This window comes from Macadamia integrifolia, chromosome 8 (genome assembly GCF_013358625.1).
Source record: "Macadamia integrifolia cultivar HAES 741 chromosome 8, SCU_Mint_v3, whole genome shotgun sequence".
In the NCBI taxonomy this organism is placed as follows: Eukaryota; Viridiplantae; Streptophyta; class Magnoliopsida; order Proteales; family Proteaceae; genus Macadamia; species Macadamia integrifolia.
In genome coordinates this window covers 32329950-32341580 of record NC_056564.1, presented here as the reverse complement: position 1 = coordinate 32341580, position 11631 = coordinate 32329950, and the positions used below count along the sequence as shown (strand labels likewise).

Genomic DNA, 11631 nt, shown 5'->3' with positions numbered 1-11631 from the left:
GGGACAACTTCAAGAAGAAATAAAGTTATCATTCAAACACAATCCAAACAACAAGTAAGGGGTCCCATGGATAAGCATGTGAGGAGGACTCATGAAGAAGTGGTTGCAGATAGGCGGGATAAAGGTTCATATCAGACAACAATGGAGAACCGAGTAAGAGGAGAAGAAGAAAGAGATAAAGTTCGTTCTTACTTTGCAAGGTGGGCTTATGAGAGTGGTGTTCCATTTAATGCTTTGAAGTTAAGGAGTTTTAAGGAATTGGTAGAGGCTATTGGTCAATATGGACTAGGTTTCAAGCCCCCTTCAATTCATAACTATAGGAAGCCTCTACTGAAGTCTGAAAATGATAAAATTGATGAGTTAAAGGTGAAGTATCAAGGATATTGGAGGAAATATGGGTGCACACTCATGTCTGATGGGTGGACAGACAAAAGAGGAAGGCACCTAATTAATTTTCTTATCAACTGTCCAGAGGGGACTTTTTTTTTGGAGTCTGTGGATGCATCTAACCAATCACAAACAGCTGAAATGTTATTTAAGCTACTTGATAGTAAGGTTGAAGAGGTTGGTGAAAATAATGTGGTTCAAGTAGTCTCTGATAATGCTGCCAACTATGTTGCAGCGGGTCGACTACTAATAGAGAAAAGGAAGAGGTTATTTTGGAGTCCATCTCATTCCATAGACCTTATGATGGAGGAAATAGGCAAATTACGCTCTTATATGTCTGTTATATCGAAGGGCAAGAAATTAACTTCATTCATCTACAGGCACACTCGTCTTCTTGAAGCTATGAGGCAAAAAACAGGAGGAGACTTAGTGAGGGCTAAAGTGGCTAGATTTGCCTCTTCCTTTTTAACACTCCAGAGCTTATACAAGCACAAAGAATCTTTGAAAAATTATTTGTTGATGATGAATGGTCCCGTTCTAAGCTTGCATCTACAGAGGCAGGGAAGAAAGCTTCTGAGACTATGTTTGCTACAACATTCTGGAATGGTGTGATGGATTGTATAAGAGCATCACAGCCTCTTTTTCAACTCTTGAGGATTGTAGATGGTGATGAGTTGCCTACTATGTCAGAAGTATATATGGCAATACAAGTGGCAAAGAAGAACATAAAAAAAAAAAAGGAGACAATAAAAGGAAATGGAAGAAAATCATAGCGATTGTTGATCACCGTTGTGAGACTATGATGAATGGATTAATATATTTAGCTGCCTTTTTCCTCAATCTAAACAAGTTCTTTAAGGCAATAACAGATAATCCAGATAATGAGTTGGACTTAGCTCAAAAAGCAGGTGATGCCTTCAATGATGTTCTTACAAGGTTGGTGCTTGATGAGACCTTGCAAGATAAGATCATTATCCAGGTTGACAAGTATAACACTGTTCAAGGAAGTTTTGCAAAGGACATGGCGATTAGACAAAGGGACAAGTTGAATCCTAGTAAGTATATTTCCTTTTAAAGTTCAAATTAGTTTAGAACTTTGTATGTTGATTTTTTACTTAACTTATTTTGTTTATATTATATATTTATAGTCTCTTGGTGGTCTCGACATGGAAGTACTGCTCCTGACCTTTCAAAGCTTGCATTGCGCGTACTTGGTCTTTGTTGCTCATCTTCTAGCTATGAGTGCAATTGGAGCACATTTGAATTTATGAGTATTGACTATTGAGTTTTGAGTACATGTACTTCACTTAATATGGTTTTATTGAAGATAAGTAAATAACCTCATATTATTAATGTTTTTCAGATTCACACCAAGAAGAGGAATAGGTTAGAGCATCAGCGGTTAAATGATCTTGTCTACATTCAATATAATCGCCGACTTCAAGCAAGGTTCCAAGAAAGAAAAGAACAATGCAGAAACTACAATCCATTATCGCTCGATGAGCTTAATTGGAATAGTGAGCGGATGATTGGTGAATCAGAGGATGAATTAGTTCATCCTGAGAATGATCTCACTTGGAGAGATGTTGATAGAGCACTTGGAGCATCTTCATCATATCAACGCCACAATAGACCAAGGAGGGCTCCAGCATCTACCAGTGGAACAAATATTTGCTATACCCGGCGTGGTAGGAGGGTTGAGCTTGAGGATTCTTCAGATGAAGAAGTGGATGAGATGAGTGAAGAGGATATTCGTGATGATGAAAACATTGAGGACGATTATGGCATAGCTCTAAATGATGCAAGCCAACAACAGAATGCAGATGAAGAAGAAGATTTTAATTTAATTACTAATTTGGATTGAAAGCCTTTGAGTCCTTAAACTTTGAAGTATTTTGAGTCTTTAAACTTTAAAGTTTTTTGAGTCCTTAAACTTTTAAGTATTTGACTTTAATTGTTTACTAAATTTTTAGCATTTTAGTTTATTTTATGTTTTTTCTTCATTAAAGTTTAAAGTTTTTTAGAATGATTAAGAATCCCCAGGTTAGTCACTTCTCATCATTTGGCATCTCGATTTTACTTTCGATGTGTTTTAATTCTAAGTTCTTAATTACTTCTTTGACAGGAGTAAAAATATAGTAGATGACCTTAGGGTTTAGGCACTCATTATGGCATCATAGAGGTAAGTATAATAAATACTTGTAATTTTATCTTCTTTTTTTTATATTTATAATTTTGTTTCATAATTATGTATTTATATTATATGTTAATATGTTATGATGATTGATGATTGAATATTGATGATTGAGATTGATGATTGATGATTGATGATTGAGACCAGTCTCTGTGAAGGACCTGTCTATTTTCAAAGTAGACCAAATTTACCCATGTCTCTCACAGATCCAAATATATTAAATGGTGTTGTCATTACTTTAAGAACTTTTGGATACGATATTCAACCAAGAACACAGAATATTGCTATAATTTATCGTATCTATTACAAAGCAATGACCACCTGTGCCCCAAATGCAAAGGTTATAGATCCAAAGGGTCAAACCGTCTGTTTCCAGGCCAATTCAAAAAGATCTCAAATCTTTGAGCCTCGCTGTATCAGATGGTCAGAAGTTAATCTTCCTGACTCTTGGACCTTAACCTCTGTGGCTCAACCTTAGCCACCCATGAGAACTTCTCCATCATGCATCACTCAGCTTCCTTCTGGTGATGTTGAAATTACTTTCGATCATAGATCTAATGATTCAAGAAGATCTACTTCTTCTGTAATTTCTTTTTCTTCTGAATTTCCCTTGTTTCAAGCACCTTCTCATGCTTCTACCTCTAGAATTCAGAATAAGAATTATGATGGAATCATAAATCTTCAGGGTACCAACCGTACACCTTCCCAGGTTAATCAACCTGTTTATGGTCATCTGCAAAGAGTACAATCACAGGCTCAATTCCAACCTCCTCTTGATCCTATTAATAGGGAAACTGGGTCGTTTCTCCAACTTTTTCTGATATGCAAGCTCAATCAGGAATCTTAATGCTTCATATCACAGAAGAACCCAAATTCCAAACTAATAAGAAATTCTTAATTCAGGAATATAGATCCCCTACGAATGAAGGAAAGAGAAAAATTTTTGAAGAACATTATCCTTCTAACTCTAAGCAGCAGGAGCTTCATGAAAAATGGGTTTCTCACATGGAAACTCATCAAATAAACCTTCCTTTTTCTTGTGGTTAAAAATTTATCTTCTTAATAAATCCTCTAACCCTCATCAGGTTAGTGAAATCATGAAGGTAACAACCACTTATGTCTTGAAGGATGGAACAGAAATTGAATCTGTTCATCCTCCTTTTCAAGCCTTAAAAATAGGTGGGAACAAACTGGTTGTTCCTCTTAAAACTTCTAGCCATACCTCTTCTCCTCTGACTGAATTTCATCTTAGTCAAGTTGTTGAACAGAATAACTTTACTAATCTTTGTCTTCAGTCTCTTGGAAATCAAACTGATCGTATTGAGACGATAGTAGATTCATTAAAAAACATCTACTCTGTCCACTTCTCATACGAAGTTTGAATATTTCTGGCCAACCTTTGCTTCTCAACCTAGAAGCACTCCAAAGGAATCTTCTGCTTCTCAACCTAGAAGCAACCAGTCTGTCTTATTTAAACCTCCTCCGGCCCTGGATATTCCAAAAAAGAAAATTGAGAAAACTGAGTCTAACATTCTTGATGAGATTGTTACCCGACTCCAAAAAATCCAAGTATCCAAAGGAAAGTTAGAAGATAGCCAGGCCCTGACTCTTTCTCTCGCCGAACCTTCTGATTCTAAAATTGAACTTGCAGAGAAAGAATTTCAATCTATGCTACCTCAACAGGCAGCAGCTCCTGAGTCTCTTCCTCAACTTAATCAAGTAATGACGAAAGCTCGAAAAGTTATGCCTACCGCTCCTACAAATTATTATTACCCTCGACCTTCTCCTGTCGAACTTCAATTTGAAGTAGAAGGAGAACCTGCTAATTTTCAATAGATGGTAATACCATATTTGAGTGGAATATTAATGGTTTGTCTGAATACCAAATCATCAATCTCCTGAAACAGATGCTTATGTATGCCACAGCGGCAAAACTAAATCATTCATCTGACTCAGATGTTGCTAAAATGATAGCAACAGGATTTTCCGGCCAACTTCGTGGTTGGTGGGATTTTTATCTGTCTGAAGAAGTTAGACAGCAGATTATAAGTGCTACGACCCGTATTCCGCAGCAGCTTACTGACCAATTAGCTTATGGTAATTTTGCCGAGCGAACTATTTATGTTGACCAAGAAGATGTGGTTAATACTTTGGTCTACACTATAACTCTTCATTTTGTTGGACCAGCTGAAATTCTAGCTGATCGAACAAGAGAACTTATGAATCTTAGGTGTCCTACACTATCTCATTATAGATGGTATAGAGACGTCTTTTTTGCTAAAGTTTTTTCTAGAGAGGACTGTAACAATTCCATATGGAAAGAAAAGTTCATCCCTGGTGTACCTCCTTTATTTGCTCAAAAGGTAAGGTACAAACTTAAGGCAAAGCATAATGTCACTATTCCCTTCGAGCAGTATACCTACAGGGAATTAGCTGCTGAAATATGCAATGAAGGTCTTCAACTCTGCACAGACCTCAAACTCAAGAAACAGCTGTCTAAAGAAAGACAAGCTGGATTTCGAGAACTTGGAGATTTCTGTGAACAATTTGGGTTTGACAAGGTTCATCCTTCAGGCTCAAAGAAAACCCATTGGAAACTCTTAAGTTTTCCAAGCCTAAATATCAGGCCAAACAGTATAAGACTAAGCCTAAACGCTTCTTCAAAAAACGCTTTTCAAAATCTCGTCCTCAAAACACTTTTCCTCATAAACCTCCTGTTTGTTATAAATGTGGAAAAGTATACACTATAAGAATAACTGTCGAACTAAAGCTCGAATCAATGCTTTAGAGATTGATGATTCTCAAAAGCAAAATCTTGAAAAGGTCTTGCTATACAGCTCTTCTGACCCTGAGCCAGACTCCGAATCTAACTCAGATCAAGATATTGCTCAACTAGAGTTCGATAGTGATTCTTCTGAGTCTAAATCTCAGACTCCCCATTGTAGTTGTGATCCTTATCAGGCTATGCTTAAGGAAAATGGTTTGATGGTTCTTTCTTCTGAAGAATCATTCCTCTTAAAAACCATTGACCATGTCAATGATCCTACAACTAAGGCTCAACTCTTACATGAGTATATCACCTTAGTTAAGGATAACATTAGGCCTAGCCCAGTTCCTAATAAACCTACGGTTCAAGATTACAGTTTTAAAACTATAATCAATCAGGTTAAAGCCACCTCTTACCCAAGAACCTACTATTCAGGAACTCCGTAAGGACCTCAACGATGTTAAAACTGAAGTTCGAGAACTTAAACAAAAAATCCAGATACTTGAACTTTACAATACTCAACAGGTCCTTAAGCAAGATTCTGATGAAGAAGCTTCCTTTAAGGATCTACTAGCAACTCAAAATATAGTAGCTAGTACCTCTGCAACTCCTGCTGCAGTTTCTTCTGATGACACTCAATTCTTTACAATCCAACAGGTTCAAACTCATCGATGGCATATAATGATCGACATCATTGCTAACCATGAGTTTAACCTAAAAACTATTGCCTTAATTGATTCAGGTGCTGATATCAATTGTATTAATGAAGGACTTGTACCTTCTAAATACTTTGAGAAGACTGCTCAAAAATTGGTTACTGCTGACGGATATAAAATGCAGGTCTGATATAAACTCCCCTCTGCTTCTATCTATACTAATGGACACTGCCTGAAGACGCCTTTTATAATGGTAAAAGGACTCTCTCAATTTGTACTTCTTGGCACTCCATTTTTATCCCAGTTGTATCCATTACAGATTGACACAGTTGGTCTTCACTCGGTGATTCAAAATCACCCTATTACTTTTCATTTCATCGAACCTCCTAAGGTCCATACGGTGAATGAAATCCGGGCACAAGTTCAGTCCAAAGAAAAGTTCATATGCTCTTTATCATCTGAAATTCAACAAAAGAGCATACAACAAAAAATTGATGACCCTAGTTTTCAAGTTAGAGTTAAAAACTTTCAAGCTCAACTTGAAAAAGAAGTTTGTTCAGACATTCCAACTGCATTCTGGTCTAGGAAAACTCATATTGTTACTCTTCCATATGAAGATAACTTTTCCGAAAGCCAGATTCCTACTAAAGCTCGGGCAGCTCAAATGCCTGATCTTTTAAGGGAAACTTGTCAAAAGGAAATCTCTGAACTTCTTGCTAAAGGTCTTATTAGACCAAGTAAGTCTCCCTGGAGCTGCACTGCTTTCTATGTAAATAATAATGCTGAAATTGAAAGAGGAGCACCCAGACTTGTAATAAACTATAAACCTTTAAATAAGGTTCTTAAATGGATTCGGTATCCTATCCCTAATAAGAGGGATCTTCTCAACCGATTATACGCCTCTCGCGTATTTTCTAAGTTTGATATGAAGCCTGGATACTGGCAAATTTAGATAGCAGAGAACGATAGGTATAATACAGCTTTCGTTGTCCCATTCGGCCAATACGAATGGAATGTTATGCCTTTCGGTCTTAAGAATGCCCCCTCTGAATTTCAAAATATTATGAATCAAATCTTCAATCAATATTCACAGTTTATAATTGTGTAATTGATGATGTCCTTATATATTCCCAGGACATTTCTCAACACTGGAAACATTTAAATCTGTTCTTTTTTGTAATTCACCAAGCAGGACTTGTTGTTTCTGCAAAGAAAATAAATTTATTCCAAACTAATGTTAGATTCTTGGGACACTATATCTCTTTTGGATCCATCATTCCCATAGAACGAGCTATTCAGTTTGCTGATAAATTTCCTGATGAAATAACAGATAAGACTCAACTCCAAAGGTTTCTTGGTAGCCTAAATTATATTTCTGAGTTCTATAAGGATTTAGCAAAGGACGCCAAACCTTTGTTTAATCGGCTTAAACAGCAGCCTGAACCATAAACAATTGTACATACTAATTCTGTCCAAAAAATCAAGCTTAAAGCTAAAACACTTCCGTGCTTAAGCCTAGCACGACCTGATTGTTTCAAAATTGTTGAGACCAATGCATCCGAATTCGGATATGGTGGTATCTTGAAGCAAAGATGTCCTAATCTTGCAAATGAAGTATTAGTACGTTTTACTTCTGGTACTTGGAATCCCACTCAACAAAAATATTCAACAATAAAAAATGAGATTCTCTCACTTGTCTTGTGCATAACCAAATTTGAAATTGATCTTCTTAATCAACATTTTTTTGTACGAGTCGATTGTAAGGCAGCTAAGGATGTTCTTGAGAAAGATGTCAAAAATCTTGCCTCAAAACAAATCTTCGCTCGATGGTAGTCCCTCCTTTCTATTTTTGATTTTAGTATTGAATTTATTAAAGGTAGTTCTAACAATCTACCTAATTTCTTAACACGAGAATTTTTGCAGGGCTACAAAACAGAAGGCTGTTATCCCTGTCACCCCTAATAAAGTTGTTGCCTCAACATCATCCAGGCAACTTTAAGAGCATCCCTCTCCTATCTCTTCCCAGTCTCCATCACCTGCCTCAACCTTACAGGTTGCTAATAATTCTCCTTTCATAGCAACAAATTTTATCCCAGTTATTCCCATCGAATCCATCCATCTTCGCCACACTCCTTTTGAAATAGCCACTATTTACCTCCGTGATCACCTTCATCCATCCACTGGAGATAAAACTCATTTTTTCTATGAAAGAATCCTTGAGGAAACTCAAAGTGCTCAAATTCAGCACAATTATAGATCTGCATATGTTCGGGTTTATTCTAAGGTCAATATAATTAACATCATTCGAGATTGCGAATGGGGTTCTTCACCCTCATTCAAACATGAATTCCCTGATGTCACCGGCCTTAAACTTAGGTCATATGATTATGCTGATTATGTTAAAGCATGGGACATGATATTCTTATATCATAACGATCATGAGACCCATTCCTGGTTTGTGAAGTTTCGACTTCAACACACCTTATTAGGTGTGCCAAACTGGTTTCTTCAATGGTTCTTCACTTGGGGACCCTCAGTAGAATTTCTTCCAACATCTCTTTAGCAGTCAGTTTCCAAGTTTAAAGAATTCAATCAACCTCTGGACTCTCGGGCTCTCTTTGTCCAATTTTTTATTCTATACGAAGTACCCTGGATCCTTCAGTGGAGGTATCAAATGACTACTGATGAGTTCGAAGAACGGAATTATGTTCCTCATTTGGAGCAACATCTCTCTGTCAAATGGTGGGATAAATTTGACATTTCACCATTAACTGGTTCCCGTTTTGTACCTAAAAGAGGTATCGGTGCCGATCTGCCCCTTGCACCTTCAACGACGGCTCAGACGCCTTATTCCAACATCTTTCAAGCTGCTCGGCGTCGCCTTCCATACTTATCTGATGAGTAGATCCAAGAGCACATCCTCACCGCTATCGGCTTTAATTCGCAAGCCGTAGACCCTACAGCATCCTCATCTTCCTCCTCCACTCTTCCTCCTTCGGATGATGCTAGTCAATGCGCTCAACGGCCTGACTACTGAGCCTCTACAAAAAAAAAAAAAAAAAACCCCCCGAAGGGTTCAAGAGGTCTCACTACACCATGACCCAGTGCCGTGATAATCAGACACGCCATTCTGATTCTTGTCAAGTGTCAAGCTTCCACACCTAGTGCCACTCTAGTCAGACTGACGTCTTGGCATGCGTCACGCAGCACTATAAACGCATTATAGTGAGTGTCACGGGTGGACACTTTAATAATTCACCTCCCTAAGACTCTTCTGGAAAACAGTGGGTCCTCCCACGTGGAATGCCAGAGAATCTTTTCGTGGCTTAATTTCAGTCACACACCTGGACTACGGACAAGATAACTTTCAGCTGAAGCTTATCAGTTTCTGATTAAAACCCCACACCTTATTAGGTGTACTCTCCTTTTAAAAAGAACACCTTATCTTGAGGTTGTTCATCTTTCATTTTCGGTTGATTGGATGCCTAAATCGACGTCATCTCCATCAAGGCCCATCAGCATCTCTCAACCATAATTTGTTGAAGTTTGGTGTCCATCATCTATAAAATGAGAACTCCTCATCCTTGGAAGACACCACGCAAATATAGAAGATATAGAGTTTTAGTGAAGAGTGTCTGTAAATTTCTAAGTGCTCTGTAAACATTTTAAGAGTGTTTTGTGAGTTTTCTGAGTGTTCTGTATTCAAGTGTTGATTTCTCTACAGCTGTTCGTATATTTACAGTCTGTAAATCAAAGTCTCGCATGTAAGTCTGTCTTCTTTACTTTTGAATTCATGTATTATGTTTGCTATTAGAAAATTAAAAGAATAAATTGCTTTGTTAGATAATTTGATTGATATTTCCTATGCTTATATAGAATTTTATATTCATTTATCTCCTGAAAATCCAGACCACTTCTCTGCACTTCATCAGTTAGAAACCCTTGAATTATCCAGGCTTTGTTCTAAGAAAAGACAACTACTTAGCCTAATAGCTTCCCTCGCTGCATAAATTCGATCTCTAGATCCTGGTAGTAAATGGTATCATTTTGGGAATGATATAGTTATTTATCGCTATTGATGATTGATGATTGATGAAGATAAACTTAGTTTATTCACTTTATTTATTTATTTTCTTGATGAATATCTTACACTGGTATGAATATGAACATTTAATATTTATTTAGCATATGAGTAATAGGATTCAACTAGAATTTGAGCCAAATAGATTGGTTTTATAAAAAAAAAAAAAAAAAAAAAATTATACAGGAACGCTTTAGTCAATAAGGCGACGCTTTATGCCCGCCTTATTGCTAAGGCGCTCCGAAATACCCTCAAACGCCTCCGTCGCCTTACCGCCTTAAAAACTATGCACTGTTCAAACTTCATCAAATAAGGAGACAAGAAAAGTACGGAACCAACACATTAACTGGCTTCAAGTTGCAACTTTGGGGGGCCTAAATCCAAGACCACATCATCGACTAAGGTAAGTTCACATCATCCATGTATTCGTTTAAGCTGTTCTAAAAGAATTTGGAGGAAAACTAAGCGAAGGTTTATACATCAAACCATCTTCACCCAAACTTCATATGATTATGAGCCATATGCAAATTTTAAAAGGCTCCAAGCTTGCAATGCACCAAATATATCCCAAGAAATTTATTGAAAAAATAATAATCAACTTGCTCTAGGACCAAAATGTGAATGTGATATATAATTGTCGAAAATCAATAACGTGACAGCAAGCACAGATCTACAAAATAATAAGAAACTGCAACCAAAAAAGAAAAAAGACATTTTTCTTACTGTCAAACAGTCAAACCTCAAGTTCATATGCAGTCACCTCCGTGCACAATTACAAATCAGCAGCAGAAATTTTTTCAGAAGCGATCAACTGCGATCACTTAGAGAAACACCCACTTTAACTCTCAAAAATGATAAGAGATCTAAATTTCGAATCAGATCACGGAATTAAACTCGACAAAATTGGAGTCCTGCTCAGCTTAAAAAAAAAAAGGTCGGAATCAGAGTTCGGTTCAGTAAAAAAAAAAACCAGCAAAGTTGAAACTAAACAATGCAGCAAAAAATAGCCATATTGTAAACCGATTCAGAACATAAGAAAATTGTAAGATTGCAACATAAAACTGAAACCAATGAAAGAAATATTGAACATACGAGTAAGGACTGACGATAAGATGAGAGAGGGAGAGAAGAAACAAACTTACAAATCGTGCGACGGTTCACGCAAAGATCTTTCAGTTGACGAGAGTGGAGCCCTCTCTCGGGTTTCAGACGAGGAAGACGAGAGAGAGTTCGTTGAACAATAAAGGGTTGGGTTGGTTCCTTTCAATTGAAGAGTCCAACTTCGCTTTAGTTGGTATAGTAAGAAAACCTGTCCCAGTTCGAACCATTTTTTCACCCCAAACCGGCAATTACCAACCACCAACCGAGTAAAGGTATCTGGTCCCATTTGGCGGTCTGGACTCTGGAGTCAATTCTAATTCTAAAGAAATCTAAAATGCTCCATGTAATATGGGCCGTTTTCATGCGTTAAATATGTGGGAGGGGTGGTTTGGTCATCGGCCCCCTATTTTCTCATACTATGGTGGCCGGTAAAATCAGATTTTCC

At 37.3% G+C, this 11631-nt stretch overlaps 1 protein-coding gene across 5 annotated transcripts in view; it reads right to left on the bottom strand.

Annotated features, from left to right (window-relative positions):
* LOC122086651 (SPX and EXS domain-containing protein 1-like) overlaps window positions 1-11366 on the bottom strand; it is a 62601-nt gene extending 51235 nt beyond the window's left edge. For 2 of the 5 annotated variants that reach the window (XM_042655610.1, XM_042655614.1), the window contains exons 1-2: window positions 11228-11366; window positions 10825-10996 (exon numbers count right to left, since the gene is read on the bottom strand). The gene's annotated coding sequence lies outside the window, so the exon portion shown is untranslated. Of the gene's footprint in view, window positions 1-10808; window positions 11005-11227 lie in introns of all 5 variants that reach the window. The other 3 variants (XM_042655611.1, XM_042655613.1, XM_042655612.1) reach the window with 3 other exon arrangements.
* Window positions 11367-11631: the final 265 nt, after the last annotated feature.